Source organism: Solanum dulcamara, chromosome 7 (assembly GCF_947179165.1).
Source record: "Solanum dulcamara chromosome 7, daSolDulc1.2, whole genome shotgun sequence".
Taxonomy (NCBI): Eukaryota; Viridiplantae; Streptophyta; class Magnoliopsida; order Solanales; family Solanaceae; genus Solanum; species Solanum dulcamara.
This window is the reverse complement of record NC_077243.1, coordinates 41,825,202-41,847,723: the sequence shown is the minus strand read 5'-3', so window position 1 is coordinate 41,847,723 and position 22,522 is coordinate 41,825,202.

The following is a 22,522-nucleotide window of genomic DNA, read 5'->3' as shown; positions in this document are numbered from 1 at the left end:
TACTCAGTACATATATCGTACTGACCCCTTTTTTACGGGGGCTGCGTTTTATGCCCGCAAGTACAAGTATAGGTTTTACGAGTCCGTCAGCTTAGGATTCTACTTAGCTCAGCTGGAGGAGGCTCCATTGTATCAGAGCCTAGTTTTTGATACTGACCATTGATGTGTAAAATTGTTTTATCTATTCAGGGGTACGACGGGGGCCCTATACTGCCATATGTTGTCGTTAATATTTTTAGAGGTCTGCAGACATGTATATGTGGGTTGTATATGTCAGTTTGGTTCAACTAGGTCTATATGATATATTGTATGGGCTGTTATATTATGAAAGCCTTGTAGTCTTGCATGCCATTTCATGTTATGATACAAATGAAAGAGGCTACAGACATATGAAATATTAAGACCCATAGGGGTTCTCATGTACGTATCATGTTATTGTAGTCCGGTTTGACTACACTTGATTCATATGCATGGCATGTTTATAATTCGATGTGACCATAACTGATAGATATGTATACGGAGGGTCCAGGTCAGACCCCAGTCGCGTCCTACGGGGTTGGGTCATGACACATCTATCTTATTTTCCATCTGATACTTGTACTTAGTCGATCACGTCTATCTTGAGTTTTCCCTATAGTAGTCCTCTTATTTTTCCTGTTCATGGCCATTTTATGCCTGAGGGTTTTCATATTACTCCTATAACCCGTGGGAAAATCATTTTTTAATATCACCGACTCTTCTAAATCCTTAATGTGTTACCCAATATACGATACACATGGCTCTGGATATCCCATCAGCTCATGTCTTCCATCCATAGATTGCTTCATCCACTTAAGAACCAATAAAAGGTTACCATAAAGCGTCCTTCGACCAATACTAGAAGGAAATTAAAATCCAATAAGCATCACGGTACTTCTTAGCATTTAATTCTTATGGTTTCCCTCTAGGTTCATTCTTAAGTCATGAGCAACTTATCCAGTTCACCACTAATGGTTAGTGGTTTTGTGCCTTCCCACAGGAGTGGACCCTAATTCCTGGACACTTCACCCCCCCCCCAACAGGAGTTTTGTTTTAACTTAAGACTACCTAAATAAACATAGGGCCCCCTTACCGACAACACGGAGAGTACCCTTTTGGCTTTAGTTCATCATAATAAGGACACTCGGTATCTACTTCCAAGTTGTATGATGAATCTACATCTCATTCCCCTTTCATTTCAAAAAGGTTTCGATAGAGTTTCCTCTATATTCCTTCCTATCCCAAACCTGCACTCAGGAATTACCAACAACTCCATGGGAGGCCAACGTATATATATATCTATATCATACTATATCACAACCATAATGCCTCACAAGGACAATATGTACATATGTTTATAGCATCTCAGTTTATAGTCACACAGGGCTTCCTATATTAAACCGAACCAAAACTAACAAATTTCCCCATATAGGCAACAAAACTATACCTATCAACCTCCTATACCTGTAGTCGATCAGTCCTCAGTTTGACTCGGTGACCTAGGAGGTGAAGTATGCTCCCCGTCTCTATCCGGTTGCCACTTGCTTGTCTGTCCCTCATCGTCTTCCTTGCTTGAATCAGAAAGACATCGATAGCTAGGTAATTCTTGGTTCACCGACGACCAAGATAAAAGGCTCGAATATGCTGTAACACTTACAGCTGAAGCCAACCGGACATAGTGCTCTATCATGAGAGTAGCTGGCATGGCTTTCGAAACCACTTCCCTAGTTGTCAAAGGCTCTGGAGACTCTGTTGTTGGGCCCTCTGAGGGATCGGTCTCTATAACATACTCAGGTTCTTCAGAGGGATTAGTCTCAATTGAATAATTGGGGCTCTGCCTAATTGGTCTTGAAGACTGAGGTCCTGTGTGTACCCTAGGGCCTTCTCCATACCCTCTCTACTATTTATAGCTCATATCTTGATTTTCCAACTCCGTTTGTACCCACCTGTAAGAAAAGGGTTCAAACATAAGCTTCTTTTATAGGTATGGCCGCACACATAGTAATCTTCTTGGGAGGGATTATCCTAATAGATAGTTCTATCGCACAGTTTAAGAAAAGAAAGAAAGGTAACATCATAAATGTCTTGTAGCCTCCTATTTATAGATGTGGTTCACCACACACCAATAAACAAGACTCTATTAGACACGGTCTGTTGACAATCCAAGGAAGGACCGCTTTGATACTACATTTTTACAACCCAACCCCATAGGCCGTGATGGGTGCCCGAACTGGACACTCATGTATACCCTTTCTATATATAAACAAACTTGTCCCCTGTTTTAATCACAGTGTATAAATATACTAGATAACACCTCAACTGGCATGGCGATCACGATAGGGGAAAATGTCCCCCAAAATATAAACCATATCCGCAAGATTATACATACATACCTATATAACCTATCTACAACTCCCACACATATCTATAGACCTCTAAGAATATAATGATAACATAAGCGGTACAGGGGCCCCGCCTTACACGTGAATAAATGAATACTTGCATCGAGGGTTAGTACCAAAACTAGCCCCCGGTACAATGGAGTGCTTTGGAACTGCTGATCGAGACACCTATACTGGCGGATCCTCAAGGTATGATTTTGTACCTGCCGGCATGAACGCAACCCTCCCCCTCCCTCCTGAGAGAGGGGGTCAGTACGACATATGTACTGGGTATATAAAGCATAACTAAAAACATATCTGAAATAAAGAGAGTTAGGGGAATAAATGTGATACTTAAGACGACACTGTACTTGTACTTGTAAATTATAAGCAAACATGCATGATCACATATATAATGTAGGAGGCCCTTTCAGGGCTCGGTGAATCATAACTATAGGACCAGGCATAGGCCCGATAACATTTCCACCTTATTACATCACATCCTCACATATATACATACGTACCTAGCTCTCTAGTGAGTGACTCGGTGAGTGTATCATGTCATTGCATTACCATGTCTTTATATATTGTACCTGACCCTTTAATGAGGGACTCAGTGGATAATGAAGTGAACTATGCATAATTTCGTACCCGTCCCGAGACCTGATGATAGAAGGATTACGGTATACACGAGTAGAGTAGTGAGTAACCATATGTAATTTAAACCATCATTGGAGACTTTTTGAAATATTCAAAATGAACTATCATTCAAAATTTAAGACAATAGCCATAACAAGTACCTTTGGAGTGTCATTATGGTTTGCATCAAAGTAGCACTTTTGGAATCATCTACTCGTATCAAGGCGTAATAAAATATCTTTTGAAAGTAAACAAAATGGACATATTAGGGGCTTTGAGAATGGGGGCTTCTTTGGGATCACATATACTTCATCTATATGTTTCATAAAGTTCATGCCAAAAAAAAGAAGAAGATTAACTTTATCTACTTACTACTTCTCAAGGTATAGAAAAACTTAAGAACCCATAGTTCAATTATTGGAAGTGTTATAGCTTAAAGGAGTGAATAAGAGTCATGATTTATACCACAACATAAATTATACCAGCTTAGGATGGTTGGACACATTCACATGACTCAAGGTAAAAGAACATAAGTTCTAGGAAATTAAAAATGCTAGCCATCCTAGTGTACTTAAGAATAAAAGCTTCTTGTAGACTTTGTGCATTCTTCGTACGTTGGCTTTCTATCGGTCATGCCAAAAGAATAAAGAAGATAAGTTTTACATACCCTCTACTTTCCCTCATAGAGTCATTATATACATACATCGGTCCCAGTTTGTCATGAGTTCGGTATTATAACTTTCTCATTGCTATACCATACCATCATCTAACATACCCGACCCATGATGGGACTTGGTGAATAATCATAGAATTATAACATAGTACTTATCTCAAATACATATCAAGAGGGAAGAAGGGTAGCTTTACATACTTGTGCCAAAATATGCCTAGAGAAAGCTTCACATACCTTTTTAAGGATTAATCAAAATCCGGCTTGTGTTTAGACCTCCTTAACCTATTTAACATGAAAGTAATACTAAGGTTTATAGCCTTTCATTTTCCAATATCCCACTCTACAACCAAGTACTAATAGGAGTCATTTCCTATCCATTACCCTCGACTAGTTTGTTACTAGTTTCGAAGCTACCAAAAATCGGACAACATTTCTCCTATAATTTCAACATGCCCAAGATTTCAACTTGGCCAAAACATCAACAGCCATACCAAAAAAAAACAACCAGCATAATATTTACAAGTAAGTCACTTAAACATTACATAATACAAGCTCCAAACAACTAGCTCCAAACTACGATACCAAAATAGAGTTTTTAAATCTTTATTTTGCAAAATCTTTAATAATACCAAACAGAGGGTCGTGTGGATGAATCCAAAAGAACCCATACCTTTTTAATAAAACTTTACATCCCTGGAACACACAACCCAACCAGCTGCAACCGCAGCACCACAACGACAACACACTACGCGACTTCAATTTAGCTACTTCGACTTTAACTTAGTTTGTTTCTAGCGTCTAACATACTTAAGCAATTTTTCCACTCCCAACCTTATTTAATACATGTAATATACCTAAAAACCACATCATAAATTCCAATTTGAAAGAGAAACCCTTACCATGCCCAAAACTCATCAAACTAGTCCAAACATGCCCTGGAAGTTCCCTTAGCGCGCCCAAAACCTTGTGGCTGATTCCAAAACTGTTGGTGCTGCTCCAAACCATAAATTTAAATTAATAATACATTCATACCACCATGTTATACCCTAGATAATTAATTCACAAAATAAAATCAGAGAACTTACCATTTTTTAGCTCCAAATCCGTGGCTCTCTTTCTCAAGTTTAAGGTTTCTTGTCTCTCTTCTTCTAGATTTCTCTTCTCTTCTTTTTGTCTCTAGAAGTCTCTTGATAAGAATGAATAGAGGATAAGTATGAAATAAAGTCATAAAACATATATATAGGCCATTTTTAGGGGTGACACATGTCAATCCTTAAGTGGTGACACGTGTCAAGCCCTTATAGGGCCAACGCACCACACCTCTAACCTTGGGCTGCCACATGGCATGTGGGGGACCACCCCCTTACTGTAGCTTCTTCCACGTGGCACTCCCAACTGCTTCCACATGACACTTCCTCATGCTGCCATGTGGCACCTTTTTTTCTCCCTCGTGGGTTCGTAATCTCATCTTACTTTATGAACGTATGTAATCCTTACTACGTAAACTTGGTATGTACTTGAGTAACTTAAGCATGTAAGCTTTCCATGTTAGTATCTTACATAAGTAAGCCGAGTCCTACGACTCATTATTTAGTCTCCAACGTCTTCCAGATTCTTACAACTCTATTCCCCATCTTCTTTATTATGGGGTATTTTCATTCCTCCTTCCTTAGAGTTGTTTGGTAGCGTTATAGATTATCCGGATCACCTTGTAATTCTTAAGATCTTAAGAGTTCTTAAGGAGTCTTAAGAAGCTTTAAGAAGCTTTAAGAAACTTTAGAAAGCCTTAAGAAACTTAAGAGGCTTACGACCCTTCCAAGAAACTTAAGATCCTTTCAAGACACTTAAGAAACTTTCAATAGACTTAAGAATGCATTCCAAGGTACAAAAGTATGGGGTGTAACACCCATGTACGGAGTTAATTTAGTAATTTATAGAGAATATCCCATATTCCTATTTTTGATTTAAAAATTTGTCCGTCTCTGAATTTAATAATTTTAAGGTCAAAGTGAATGCATTGACGTTCTGATTCTATTGTTGATAGAGTGGCAGCGTTCTAAGGCCTTTCCAAAGGCAAAAGCTCTAGTTTTAGGAGTTAGAACATGTGTGATCGGCCTACAGGTGGGATACAGTTTTGCGCTGTTTTGACTGAGCATATTTAGAAATTTGTATACTGAATTGTATGAGCTTGAAGAGGTTTGAGAGTTGAACATACTAAATGCCTAGAATTCATGTCCTAGGCATTATTCTTTGGGAATTTTTGGATAGTTAAAGTATGTCTTCTGTTATTATTGATCATCCTTACCTTGTGGTGTGTGTTGTGACTTTTTTTTATGTCTTTGGAAGCATGTTTGGATTTAGTCTAGGCTTAGACTAGTATTTCATTAAACTTGCACAATTTGGGTGTCGTTGGGCCTTACAACTTTTCTGACATCATTTTGGACAGTTTAGCTCCTTGTAGACTGATATAGTAGACTTGAGTCTAATAGTCTGAGATTTATCTAAGTAGTAACATAGCTTTGGAACCTTACCTACATAATGTCATATTTTTCTATTGGTCCCATATCACTTGGTTCTTGTTTCGGAAGTCTATTCGTCGATTCTATTTGGATGTGATTCGGGATGGAGTAATTTATTGATAGAACTTGAATAGGAGGTACTTCCCATGAAACTCGATTGGCCTCTGATCCTAATTCTGACCCACTCGCCTCTGTTTGTAATTCATGTCCCCAATTCACTCCACTGGCAAGGTTCAAGTCCTTCCCTTAGTATTTTTGCCACAATTCAAGTCCCTATCCTTACTTAGTCGTGGTTCAAGTCCTTTACCATTATTAGCCTTGGTTCAAGTCCATCGCTACTCACTATCTTTGGTTCAAGTCCTTAGCTACCAATATGTTGGTTTAAGTCCTTGGTCCCTCTTATACGTGGGTTCAAGTCCATGAGTCGATTACCTTGGTTTAAGTCCTTGGTCTCCCTTGCACGTAGTTTAAGTCCATGATTATCGATCACCTTAGTTCAAGTCCTTGGTTATTATCAAATTTTGATTCAAGTCTCTGATACTCTTATGATTCTTCGGTTGAAGTCCTTAACTTTATTTCAGCTTTGGTTAAAGCTTCAATCTTTCAAAATGGTTTAGTTCAAGTCCACGGGAAGTTGTGGCATTGTATAAACTTCATGATATTCTCTCATGATACTTCAACTATATTTGCTTCTGGTTGGCTTATGGGGGTTAGTTTAGGTTGTAACTTTTAGCCTTGTGCATAAGCATACCCATCAGGTTTATGGGAGCCCAATGGATTTAGCTAGTTCCTCTTTGACTCTTTGTGTGTTGAGTATGCTCGTTTATATACCTACCTTGACTTCTTCTTCTTCTTCTATCTTTACACGTAATTAGTTTGTCACATTTCAGTTTACTTTTATTTATCTTGCTTAGTCGGCCTATGATTGTTACTAGGTAACTATTATTTTGGTACTTATACTGCACCCTGCATCTATTTTTGTAATACAGATCCGAGTACTAGCTACCAGCATTGAGCTCGAGCCAGCTTCAATCTTGACTGGAGGCGAGGGTGAGCATACAATGTTCTAGATTTACTCATCTCCCTTTGTGATGCGACCTGGATCTTATCGAGACCATTCACAAGAAGTATATTAATGAGTTTCAAGCCCTTCAAGGTTTATTCTCAAAGATAGATATAGTAGAGTATATCTCGAGAGCACCAAGGTATTCTATATCATGGTGATAGAATCGGGAGACTCTCTTGGAGTGACAGCAAACTCGAAGGCCCAACAAAGGTCTGACATTCCATTAGATAGGTTATCAGAAGGTGGATAGAAGGGTTGGCTTTTGGATAAGGACGACATTAAGGTTGATGAACTGTCGGGGTATAACAGCCCATCACAGCCATCGTCACCCATCACGACTGTCAGAATAAGCCATTTTTGTAATAATTGGAGGACCACTTTTGGGCCATTTTTGTAGTAAATAAACAAACACAATAAATAGCTAGCTTGTCTTGATTCTTCGGTTAGATTACATTGAATATTAATGATCAATACTCCTTGTCTGAGTTTGAGTTCTTGGATAAGCTTTGGTTGTCTTCTTGCTTAGAAACATTAGTTGCGAGATGAATCCAATTCCCTTGAGGTCGGTGTAGGAGTTAGGTGCTTGAAGAAATTCAATCGATTGAGGTATTTGGGTTTAATATACCCTTTAGTTGCTTTCGAATTTCCTATTTATGTCTATCTATTTATCCTTACTTTCTTGTCTTTTGATTCTGCATTTGTTCTTGCTTTCCTGGGTTGAATTGTATCATTTGGTATCATATCTGAGCATAGATTCATTTTCATGATTCTAGTCTTAGGTTGTGGTACTAAAAGAAAATAAAAAAAATCCAATTCATTTTTAAAGAAAACCCCAAAAATATTTTGTGTTTTTGAGTCTTGTTTGATATTTCTAATGCTAAAATTTTGTTCTCTAGTGTTAATACAGTTTGGGTTGAGATTTCACCATGTTTAGAAAAGGGTTTTTGAATTCCCACAATTGTTGCTTGAAGAAAGCTTGAACATCAAGTAATGGGTCTTTGATTAGGTGTTGATTTGATTCTAATTTGTTGTGGGCTTTGTTCTCCATGTTGAAAGGAAGCTACAGTTGAAATTTGGGTTTCATATGAACTGATTTGAAGAACTTACAAAATTGAATTTTATCAATGTGTTCTTGAAGTTCTTCTTAAAGTTCATTAGAGGAAGAAGCTAGAAAAGGTACATTTGATCCAAACCCCTTGGAAAAAGTTTGAGGAATAGTGTTTTTTACCCCAAAAAGTGTAAGGATTAAGAAAAGTGGTCCCAAGGAAATCAATTTTTTAGTAAAATTTGTGGATTCCAAAAGGGTGCTAAGCGACAACAAAAGTGACGGCCCGTTACTTGAGTGACGCCCATCAGGTTCACCGTCTCCCGTAACTAGTAGCTCACTTTGTAGACTCCTTTTCTGATGGTGAAAGTGACGCCTGGTCACATATCTGACAACCATCAGATTCATCATAACCCTTATCCAGTGTGTCTCATTTTTGAGCTGTTGTGATCGTACATGTGACGGCCCATCAGACATCTGACGACAATCACGTAAGCCATCACCAATGCCCTTTTGTTCAATTTTATCTCTTACGTAATTCCTAGTTTTAATTTTTAAATTCTCTTCTATTGTGGTGAAGTGAGGAAAACATTTTTGAGTTAGAGGTAAAAAAAATATGGAAAAAAAAGTATGGAAATTTTGCAATTTCGATACCATAGCGTCTTTGGGTCATTTAGAGTGTGTTTCAAGATATCACCAAAATTGACCCCAAAAATTTTAATTTTATCCATTTTTTGTGTCTCATTCTTAAATTTCCACAACTAGTGTGCATTTTGTACTATTCCATACTTGTGAATGCTAGTTCTTCTGTCTGTTTTTTCATTCGTGCTAATTCCTTTGTGTGATTTTGTTAGTTTTACTTCCTAGATAACTTTTTGATTCAATTCCTTTTGGTTTTTTTTATTGAGTCATCCATTCTTGTTGAAAACAAAAATCCACTCTGGCCAAGAGTACCAATTGGCATTTTGTGAACTAATTGAGTACAAGCAAGCTTCAACCTTAGCCAAAGCCAATTTGAGAAGCAATCAAAGGTTTGTAAACAAGAGTTATTGTGAGTTCATTTTAACTAACGCTAATGTTATTTTTTGTGTTGTTGAGTATTTTATTAATAGGGATCATGACAACTGGAAGTGAAATACCCTAACCCACAGAAGGGGTTACCTTGGACTCTATAATAGAAGTAATTACCAATATGAGTCGTAGAATGGAAGTTATGGAAAATCAAGTGACTGTTGTGCAAGGTAGTGTATCCACCACGGATGGTAGAATGATCAATATGGAGGGTCGTCTTAACTCTACCAATTCTACCCCACAAGCTACTTATCGAGCTTCTACAAGTGGACATACTCATGCTACATCTTCTAGTATCACACCTAGAGCCTTCCATCAAGCATTTAACCCAACCCCAACCAACCCCGATCCAAATATATGAAACACCATTTGACCATTACAACACCAACTCAATCAAGAAGCACCACCAAACCAAAAACGACCATACCAAGCTCCACTAAACCAAAATGTTCCCTACTAAATGCCCCAAAATCAAAATCCACCCTACCAAGTTCCCCAAAACAAAAATCAACCAATACAAGTAGATGAAGTGAGGTATAATGAATACCAAGGAGGTTATGAAGGTGAAGGAGAAGAAGCCCCAATAAATGATGTGCAATGAAATGAACCAAGAGGTCAAATGGATTATCGAGGGCGATGAGGTAGATTTGGCCCGATACCACATGGTGGGAGGAACTATGGAAACCCTCCTCAAATTGTAAGCCCAAGAGAAGCTTATGGGTATCTTGAATATAGTCAAGTACTAGAAGAATAACAAGGTAAGCAAAAACAAGGGAAGGTCAAAAAGGTTATCATAACAACAACCAATGAGGTGATGGATGGAGAAATTATTACGGGGAAGAAGGTGACAATGAAGGTCGAGATATAGGAATCAATTCAATCAAAACTAGTTTACCCACATTTAAAGGAGATTGAGATCCCGATACGAATATAGAATGGTAGTAACTTTGTGATAGGATCTTCCAAGTCAATGATCTGACCAAAGTCAGGAAGAGTTGCTTGGCTATTGCCCAATTGGAAGGGTATGCGATAACATAGTTGGGATACATGATGAATTATCATCTAATCCTACAAGGTGGACTACCTCCACCGTGAATCGAATTGAAAGCACTTATGAAAGTCAAATATGTACCAGAGAGGTATAGGCAAGACTTTGTTGCCAAATTGTACAACTTAAAGCAAGGAAGAAAAGGTGTTTCGGCTTATTTCGATGAATTCCAAAACTTGATCTTGAAGCTTGAGTGCCATGAAAATGAAGAACATACCATTATTTGTTTTAATGTGGGGTTGAACAAATACATCTCTTCAAAGTTGACCATTCACAAGTTTGCTAGCTTGAGTGACATCTTTGAAGTAATTATAGAGATAGATAAAGGAATCAAAAAGGAGAAGAACTACAAATACAAAGGTAATTCATCTTCAAATTTTTGGGGTAAAAAAAGATGTAGTTCAAAAGTCACCAGGTTTGAGAAAAGGTAAGGACTTCAAGAAGCCCTATGAGAAGAAGCCCTTTGAAGGAAACTGTCATGACCCAGCCCCGTAGGCCGTGACTGGAGTCCAGCCTCGACCCCCGTATGCATATAAATTAGGTGTAGTCACACCGGTTTATAAATAATAGAATCATGTACAGGAGAATTCCAATGGGTCATAGCATTTTATGTACCTGTAGCCTCTTTTATTTGTGTCATAACACGAAAGGGAACATAAGCCAACACGGCTGCCATAACACATACCTGTAATACATCATGTAGACCCAGCTAAACAAAACTTACACATACAACCCACATATATGTCTACAGACCTCTAAGAGTAGTGACGATATCATATGGCGGGACAAGCCCCCCACCATACCTTTGAATAAATAAATATATACATCAGAGGTTTGGTACCAAAACTCAGCTCCGAATCAATGGAGCTTCTTTTAACTTGCTGGGTGGAATCTTGAGCTAGTGGACTCCCAAAACCTGTGTCTACACCTGCGGGCATAAAACTCAGCCCCCCGAAGAAAGGGGGGTCAGTACGATACATGTACTGAGTATATAAAGCATACAACATCATAATTATGACAACACTGAAATAGGGATGCCTGATACAAGTATAATAGTTAATAAATCACTATACCTGCATCTTACAAAATAGAGTCATGTCTACCCTCATTAACCCTGTACCCGGCTCGCTAGCGGCTCGATGGTACAAAAACATCATTTATCATGATAGGCATATATATGCTTTTAGCGCTGTGGAACGTACAGTCCGATCCATGTATAACGCAAGTACCTACCAAGGAACGACGGCCCGATCCATATATCATGTTATAATAATGATAATGTTGAGGTACGATGGCCCGATCCATATATCATAATGATGCTGAGGAACGATGGCCCGATTCGTGTCTCATATAACAGTGCCGAGGTACGACGGCCCGATCCGTATAATGCATAATAGTGCCGAGGTACGACGGCCCGATCCGTATACATGCATATCATATAACAATGCCGAGGAACGACGGCCCGATCCATATATAAGGTAATATGTATATTCATACATGTAGGACTCATCAGCATATCAAATATCCCTCAACCATTATCATAAAGTATGCCCAAGACCCCCCCCATGTGTAGGAGCTTACACCTCCAATCACTATTCAGCCTATAGAAGGCTCGAGGGTCGTAGTTTAACTACTTTAAGACCCTTAGCATTTAGGAGTGAACTAGAGTAACGAGTTATACTCGCAACTTACAACTGGAACTACCTCTATACTCAAATCGTATCTCAATTTACTTACATTTAAGACATCCCAAAGGGAAGAAGAGACATGCTTTACACATACTACCTTTCATCATATAAAAGCCCTAAAAGGCAACAACTCAACTATTACAGGAGTTCTATCATCACGGAGTGAATGAAACTCATAGTTCATGCTTGGAATTTATGAATGGAATTACCCCCAAGATCATATGCATGTCATTCATTACTTACGTCTAACACATGCCAACATTAGAGAAGAATAGCTTTACATACTTATGCCAAAAACATGCCAAAAGAAAGCTTCATATACCTCTGGTCGACTGCTTTTAGCCCAGCATGTCTCGTCGTCCTCTGAACCTATTTAACACGAAGGTAATACTAATATTAGTAACCTTCAACTTTCCAGCTTCCAAATCCACAACCAAGCACCCATAGGAACTAACTCCTTATTCTTTTTTCTCGACTAGTCTCGACTAGTTTATTAACTAGTTAAGAAGTTAACGGAATTCGGGCAGCATCTCCTCTATAACTTGCCCTATCCGAATTCCCAATTCTATCCCTAATCACTAAAGACAACCAACAACAATAACCTGCAACTCATATACACATAAAACAATGCAACATTATACAACATAGGCTCCAAACAACTTTCTTAACATTACGATATTAAAATAGGGTCTTTAGCCTTTATTTCGTAAAACATTTAATCGTGCGGAGAGGAGGGTCGTGTGGATGAAAAAATCAGCTCCCCCACCTTATTTAGAAAATATTTAGTCCCTGAAACACGCACCACACAACCAGAAGCAACCTCCACACACATAACGCCTCATTTCGATTACAATTCCACTATGACAACTTCAATTTTACATTGTCTTCAACGTCAAACATTTCTATCGTGTTTTTACATTTACAGCAACTTAAACGACATATAATACCCTTCTTAAAAACACCATAAACTCCAAATTGAAAGGAGAAACCTTACCTTACCCGAAATTGGCCAAAACTCGCCAAAGTTGTCAAAACGTGAATTCTGCGCAGCTTACTGTCTCGTATTGTCTCTTAGTTTCGAAGGGGTAATTGATGGAAACAGGATTTGTGGCCTCAAGTAAAGTTGTATACATGTGTCTCAAGGTCGCATACCATTTCGAATCATCCCTACATCAATTTTGTGCAAAGAGATATGCCCAAAATACCAACAGCAGTCTGTGTAGGATTTCCAAAACGAAATCTGGGCAGCACCTCCCCCATACTTCATCACCCTTTTTCGAGCTGATAAAAGAAAAACTGGGTTTTATAGGCTAAAATAAAGTTATAGCCCTATGTAATATATTTCCAAAACATCCTGAATCACTCGAAACACAGCTATACAGAGGGAGTTATGATAATATTACTAACAGAAGTACCTTTTCTTTTGGACCAACCCGTAGCTCCTCCTCTTTGTTCTCTCAAGTTTTCTCTCAACTCTCTCTTATTTTTTTCTAAGTGTAAAAGGATAATAAGATGACTTAGTCATCAAAAGTAACATATATATCCTTATTAGAAGTGACACGTGTCATCCCCTAAGGGTGACATGTGTCAAACTCTCATTGGGCCACTTCATCCATGCAACCTATCCATGGTTGCCACGTGGCAGGTGGGGTCCACCCCAGGGTGTGTCACCTGCTGCCACGTGTCACTTTCATATGCTTCCACGTGTACCTATCACGTGCTTCCATGTGTCAAGTAGGTGAGTCACCTACTTGCTTCAAGTAGGTGCGTCGTTTCCTTATTTCCCTTCCGTGGGTTCGTAATCTCGTCGCACTTCAAAAGCTTATGTATTCCTTGCTACTTAGTCTCAACACTCACTCGAGTAGCTTAAGTACGTATGATCTCCAAGTTGGTATCTTACGCGAGTTAATCAAGTACTATGACTCATTTCTCGGCCTCCAACTCCTTACGAATTCTTATAACCCTATTTCCAATCTTCCTTATTATGAAGCATTTCATTCTCCTTTCCTTAGAGTTATTTGTTAGCGTTGTATATAATCTAAATCATGTGGCACTTTTCAAGAGACTAAAGACAGTGTCCCAAGGTGCAAAGGTACGGGGTATAACAGAAACACTCCTAAGTATCCCCCGAGGGAAGTAGGTAACAAAGAACAGACAAAGTTCCCTAAAGGTATTCGATGTCACAAGTGCCGAGGATGGGTTCATATGATGTGTGAGTGCCCAACCATTTGAATGTCCTTGTGCAATAAGGGGAGTTGTAACTAGGCCGAGAAGGAGAACATGATGAGGGTTATGAGGAGGAACTTCAAGAATTTGAAGACTTTGAAAATGAAGAGGAAAGAGAAAAAGAACCATGTACTGGAATGGATGTTGCATACCAAATGGTTTGATGAGAAAATGTCCAATTGAAGAGGCTTTGCCTTAAGAAGAAGAGTTCACCGTGCCCATGTATGTGGTAAGAAGAGAAATGATTAGCAAAGCCATGATGATCTAAGCCTAAGAGAGAATATCTTTCATTCCAAATTCCTCATCAAAGATAATGTATGTTTCTTAATCATTGATAGTGGAAGTTGTGCAAATGTTGCTAGCACCTCCTTAGTAGACTTTTTGAATCTTTCTACCAATAGGCATTCTTCTCCTTACAAACTTCAATGGTTGAGAGAATGTGGAGAATTGAGGGTTCATAGATAAATATTGATCAAGTTCAAAATTAGGAAGTATCAAATTGAAATTCTATCTGATATGGTCCAAATGCAAGCTTTTCATATACTACTCAGGTGACCTTGGCAATATGATCGTTCAACAAAGCATGATGGTAGGACTAACCGGTACTCCTTGTGTTGGAAAATCACAAATATGTTCTTCACCCTATGTCACCTTCTTAATTAATGAAATGTATAAAAAATGAGTAAGTTGAAAGAGAAAAGGAAGGAAGGAGGAGAGGAACATGAGGTAGTTGAGGTTGATAAAGGAAAAGAGCGGAGCAGGTTGAAGGGGAAGACCCAAGTATTGATAACAAAGTATAAGGAGATAAGGGAAGAAGTGGCGGCCTAGAGTTCTTTTATCCTTATCAAGCATAAGGATTATGTTCAACAAACTAACCCATCTCATTCTTCTCTTCCCCATTCTATTTCCTTCCTTTTGCAGGATCATGATGATTTTTTTCCAAAGGAGCTTCTAAGGTATTACCCCCGCTCCGGGGTATTGAACACAAAATAGACTTTGTACTAGGATATCAATTGCCTAATAAGCCTGCTTATCGAAGCAAAATGGAAGATATAAGTGAGCTCCAAAGACATGTTGAGGAACTCCTCAACAAGGGATATGTGAAGGAGAGCATGAGCTCATGTGTCATACCAGTCTTATTGATTCAAAAGAAAGATGGGACTTTGCGAATGTGTGTGGATTGCTAGGTAGTCAACAAGATCACAGTAAAGTATCACCATACTATCCCTAGGTTAGATGACATGCTTTATGAATTGAATAGTTTTTGTGTGTTCACAAAGATAGACCTTCAGAGTGGGTATCACAAAATTTAGATGAACCTCGGTGATAAATGGAAAACTGCCTTCAAAACCAAATATTTTCTCTATGAATGGATGGTTATGTCGTTCGGTCTCACAAATGTTGCAAGTACTTTCAGGCATTTGATGAACCATATGATGAAGCCCTTTATAGGGAAAGATGTTGGGGTGTATTTTAATGATATCCTTGTTCATAGCAAATCTCTAGATGAACATGTTGAACGTTTGAAGGGTGTTTTGGATGTGCTTAGAAGAGAACAATTATATGCCAACCCTGAGAAATGTTCACTTTGTGTGGATGAAGTTGTGTTCCTAAGATTTGTTGTGAGCTCAAGAGGAGTCGAAGTGGAGAAATCAAAGATAGATGCCATTAAGAATTGGCCGACCCCAAAATCAATTAGCGACGTAAGAAGCTTTCATGGGTTGCATCATTTTTATAGGAAATTTGTCAAAGGGTTTAGCACCATAGCCTCTCCTTTGAACGAGGTAAGTAGAAAGAATAAACCTTTCAAGTAGGTTGATGAGCAAGCAAAGTCCCTTGAAGCTTTAAAATATACGCTTAGCTCTGCTCTCTTGTTGCATTTTCCGAATTTTTCAGAAAATGCTTAAAGTTGAATGTGAATCTAGTAAGGTAGGATTGGGGATATCTTAATGCAAGACCAAAATCCCATTGCCTACTTTAGTGAAAAGCTAAAAGGAGCAACATTGAACTAGTCTACTTAAGATCTTGAATTGCATGCTTTGATTATAGCTTTAGGCAATTGGAAACATTACTTGTGGATCAAACAATTTGTCATCTGGACCGACCATGAGTCTTTAAAACACCTTAGGTCCCAAGGAAATTCAAACAAGAGGCATGCCAAATGGATTGAATTCCTTGAAACTTTTCCTTATGTAATCCAATACAAAAAGGGAAAGGAAAATGTTATGGCCGATGCCTTGTCAAGAAAATATATTTTGATAAATACTTTTTCCAAATTGTTTGGGTTGGAATGCTTGAAGACATTGTGTCCCGAGGACACATACTTTACAAAGATCTTTCTAGATTATGAAGAATGGGAAAGGGAAAGGTGGTCTAGGGAGAGATTCTCTACTCCTTTTTTCAAAATTTGATGGATTTTTGTTTAAGGGTAAGAGACTTTGTGTGCCAATGAGCTCTTGGATGGAATTCCTTATGACAGAGGTACATGAGAGGGTATTGATGGGGAACTTTGTCATTGCTAAAACCTTGAGTATTCTTGATGAGCAATTTCGTTGGCCTAAAATGCAATCCAATGTTGCTAAAATTTGTAGAAAATGTGTTGAGTGCAAGAGTGTCAAGTCTAGACTTCTTCCCCAAGGATTGTACACACCTCTTCCCATCCCTCATGGACCTTGGGTTTATATATCAATAAATTTTGTATTAAGCCTACCAAGGATCAATCGGGGGAAGGATAGTATTTTTGTTGTGGTTGATCAATTTTTGAAAATGGCTCAGTTCATTGCATATAATAAATGTGACAAAGCTTCTCATGTTGCATTATTATTTGTTGAAAATCTGGACAAATTGCATGGTATTCCCAAGACCATTGTAAGTGATAGGGATTCAAAATTCCTTAGTCACTTTTGGAAGGCTTTGTCGGGTCGTCTTGGAACAAGATTGTTGTTTTCTACATCTTGTCACCCCCAAACTAATGGCCAAATGGAAGTGGTAAATAGAACCTTGGGTTCTATGCTTCGATCCATGGTGAAAGGGAGATTGACATCTTGGGAGGACTATTTACCTTTAGTTAAGTTTGCATATAATAGAGTTATTCATAGTCCTATTTTCACGACTCCATTTGAAATAGTTTATGGTTTTAATTCCCTAACCCCCTTGGATCTCACCCCTTTGTCTTAATATTTTGTTGTGAATCTAGATAGAGCAAAGAGAGTCGAAGCGATGAAAAAGTTGCATGAAAAAGTGAGGATCCAACTAGAAAATAAGAACCATAAAATTGCAAAGAAAGCTAACAAAGAGAGGAAAAGACTTGTGCGTGAACAGAGAGATTGGGTATGGGTTCATTTTTGCAAAGAGTAATTCCCCAACAAAAGGAATGGGAAGTTGATGCCTAGAACTGATGATCCTTTTCACATCCTTGAGAGAGTGAACGATAATGGTTATAAGATTAATCTTCCATCGGAGTATCAAGTGCACAAAACTTTCAATGTGAGTGACCTTTCTCTCTTTGATACCCATGGTGATTGAGATGCGAATTTGAGGATAAAATCCTTTCAAGAATAAGAGAATGATGCGACGCAGATCTCATAGAGACAATTCAAAAGAAGTCAAGCATGTGAGTTGCAAGACTTTCAAAGTTTATTCTCAAAGATTGAGATAGGAGAGTAGATCTCGGGACCACCCAAGGAATTCTACGTCATGGTGATAGAATTGGAAAACTGCCTTAGAGTGACAGCAGAACTGACGGCCCATCAAGGGTCTGACCCATCCGATGGATCGTCAAAAGGGTGTCTAGGAGGGTCAACTAATGGATAAAGCTGACGAAAAGTTTGATGAGCCGTCGGGAGTATGAAGACCAATCATATCAACTGTCACACATCACGACGGACAGAATGAGCCATTTTTCAACGATTTAAGGGCCCCTTTTGGGCCATTTTTGGTAATAAATAACCAACCACTATAAATAGCTAGCTTGTCTTCATTCTTAGATTAGATTATTTTGAATATTGATGAAAAATACTCCTTGTGTGAGCTTGAGATCTTAGTTAAGCTTTGGTTGTCTTCTTGCTTAGAAACATTAGGTGCTTGTAGGAATTCAATCGATTGAGGTTTTTGGGTTTAATATACCCTTTAATTTCTTTTGATTCTCCTATTTGTGTCTTTTATTAATACTTTAATTTCTTGTCTTTCGATTCCACATTTGTTCTTATTTTTCTAGGTTGAATCATATCTCTTTGTCTATATATATTTTGTTTGACGTTTACTTTTTGAGACAATCTTGTTTGTGTGGTTCACTTGTGGGATTTGTACTCTTTTTGTTGTAGCTCTGTACATGTGACTTCCAGATTCTAGGAGGAATCTTTTATTGGTATATATTTTTTGACTTGCTTTTGTCTTTCATTCGTGTTCCTGTTGTTTTATTATTATTATTAGTTTGAATTATTGGTCTTCTACCCTGACTTTCCATTACTCACAGTTCTGAAATATTGGTCGGCTTACCTACTGGTGGGTCATAGTAGGCACCATCATGACATGAGAAATCGGATCATGACATAAAATTTCTCCTAAATATAAATTGAGTCTAATACTAGAGATCATGATTATTATCTTATTTATATACTTACTTAGATTAAATAATTTTTTTCACTTATCTTATTAATTGCGAAATATTCTTTGGATGACATAAACTCAAATAACACTACCATATCACAACAAGGACCATAAAAAATTTAAAGTACAAAAAATAAAATAAAGAATACTTCCTTGTGAGGTGTTCACATAAAATATTTATGATACAATTAGTTCAGAAAAAAAATCAACTCTTCATTAGAGGACGTAAGATATCTTATGTGGATATAGGGAGTTTCATTACCCCTATATACAATATAAAATAAAATAATAGATAGACATCAAATATAAACAACAAATCTATAAAACTCTTATATAATGAACTCTAATTATTATTATTATTATTATTTTCTATTAAGGACTCAGAACTGAACATGTACTAGAATTATGATCCTTATAGCATTAAGAAACAAATAATACTTAACCATTTAGAAGCGAACTTATTACATTCTTCCTTTTACAAAATTAGGAACTACAAGTACTTATCCAATGGAATCACCAAAACAATATGACATGAAAATTATATATATATATATATTATTATTTTCTAAATAAATTTCCAAGTACTCAAAACTACCGATCATGCTCAACAATACAAATATAGATGGTGAAGAAATATGCCAAAATCTATGATCAAAAATATGAATTAAATAATTATGATGAATATTTCTTTAAGTTTTTGTAAAGAAGATTTATGCAGCAAAATGCATTTTTGAGGAGAGTGCACATGTGCCAACATTTCATATAACATGCAACATGTAAGCAAATTCTTTATAAAACAAATAGCATGTAATTAATGATCACATAATTTGTAACTACAGATAAAGGGTTTGTGGTTTAAATAATGCGTAAATCATTGACTCAAAAAGCATTTAACATGTAATCTAGTCAATTTATGAAAATACTACAATAGATACCCCTACATCATGAAACACGTAGCACATATTATTTTTCTAACAAATATATTATAACATATCCGTATATAGATTCTTGATGCCTTTTTCTTATACACATCAAATGTCATGACCAATTATAAATATTCAATGTGGTCATATTAGTCGTAGTTTATATCTATAACATATCTAATATGTAGGTCAGTACATAAAATATAGGTATACAAAATTAGCAACATATATGTATTTGATTGGTGTAGTAAATTTATCATGGAAACATCACTTATAACACAAATATCAACAAAAAATGATCTCCAAAGTAGGGAAGAAAATAACATATAACTAACAGCCTATTCACCAAGAGATAAGTAATAGTTAACCTATAAGGAATGTAACACACATAATCCTATAACCAAGTAAATTATACAAGATGCACAAGTAAACTTATTAACTTAAGTCACTAGATAGTCAATACCTATGTAAATTACGCAATTATTCCTTTAACCAGTAGAAAAGTCACATCCTATCTGAGAATTTATTTCCTATCCCCGTATACATATTTATATACATGCATTTAATACAATATATCAAAAGTGACAACTTTCTTCATCATGTTAAATAAGTTATACTATAGCTCCTACTACTTTGAGCATTTAACTTACGTCTAACCCTTTGTTATTTTTAACTCCAACCTTTAATCGCTTAGTAAAAAAATATAATAAGATAAATACTTATAAAATAATTGAAGATACTTACTCCTGAGCTGAGTACTTAAAATGGGACTATAATAAGTTTTGTCTAGTTGAGGTATTTGAAGACACAGATTTTTATAGAAGTCATGCATGTGACTAGGGATTATAAGCTGAAAACTGCCTTCTTGGCAAAACACAAATTCAACCCTTTGGCCTATTATAAGGTCACCCTTAATATAAAAAGTTATATGACACTAATGAGAGTGTTAATTAGAAGTATCTTCTTATGACATAGCTCTATCGCATGATCTAATTAATGAAAGAGTAGTACTACCTCTAAATGCCTCATAGCCTCCTGATTATATATGTGGTTCACAACACACCCATAAGTAAGACTCTACGAGACATGATCTGTGGACTTTCTAGGACACGGCCTTCTGTGACACCAAGTTTGTCACATTTTAAATTAGGAAAGGCACAATAGGCGCCCGATGCCTCACTTGATCGACTAACCCAACAGATATATAAATGAAATAAAATGACGAGCACCGATAAGGCTGCCCCAATAATGTACTGAAATAAGATAACTAGACCAACGAGGTCACAACAATATACATGGTATGAAATCATATATACAATAAGCCAACGAGGCTATAAATAGAAATTGAGAAGAGCCAACAAGGTACGTCCATAAGTCTATACAAATAGTACAACCCAACTGGTTAGGAAGAGTCTCCAACAATACCAACAACTATATACAAAACTCAAGTATCCAAATCTATAAAAAACCAACAGCTCTAGGAAGAATGGAGCTTACCAATCTTCATCTGAGACCAAAAACCTACAACAAAGAATAATCAGGAACTCTGTGTGAACCTAAAACATGAATGCAACGTCCCCATGCAATGGAATGTTAGTACCAATGAAAATGTACTAGTATGAAAGGCAGAAAGTTAAATAATAAATAGTTGTACTCAAAAGGGTAATAGAGATACCTCCGGAAGCTGAAACTCCTATAGCCTCCATGGCCGACATATGACATCATAATAATCAAATATGCATAGTATGATCATGTAATCATATATCGTTAACACAAATATATAAATGAAAATGCATGCCATACCCAACCAAATACAAGTAATGGCGGTCTCTTTCAGTAGCTAACCAGCATCATATTACCAACTTGTGGTAATCTATATAATATATATAGTCTTTTGAGCAAATAGGCCCCACAGTTTCAATTATAGTTCAAATTCCATGCATAACATGCCTTGTATGCTATGAACTTTGAATGCACATAGTAGGTCAACAGGAGCTTGGAAAATCTTGTCTCTTTGGTACCCTTATTCTCAAAATCTCATTGTCACTTTTGTATAACATGTAATGTCACGTGGAACCTCATATATTTTTAGAACAAACTTCAACATTTAACTCGACTTTAGAAAGGTAACTTAAACCTGTGGATATTCATAAAAAGCTTAAGGTGCTTAAAGAATCTCATCATAATTTTATTTGCTTTTTATACAACCATTTAGAACTATAAAACTCATGGTAGACTCAAAGCTCTTAAATTGACTTTCACTTAGAAAATTAATCATTTAGAAACTCAAAAGAAAACTAACATACATGACTTGATTTACTATAAATGACTCCAACTTCGTAAAAGTATGATCTTTTAGAAATAAAGTTGTTTGATAAGTATATAGCCAAGAGAATAGAGTACAAGATTCAATATTTATAGTTTACGAATAAGTTTTTTCTAAAGACTTTTGATGAGAAAGAGAGGATTAACACTCCCTTAGCCATAACATAATAATGCTCCAATATTTTAGCCTCACTCTTAAAACAATAGCTCGCTAATAGATATAAGGAATAATAAAACTCGATAAAAAATAACTTTAGCCATATAACATACTTCACAATGATACAAGTTTGAT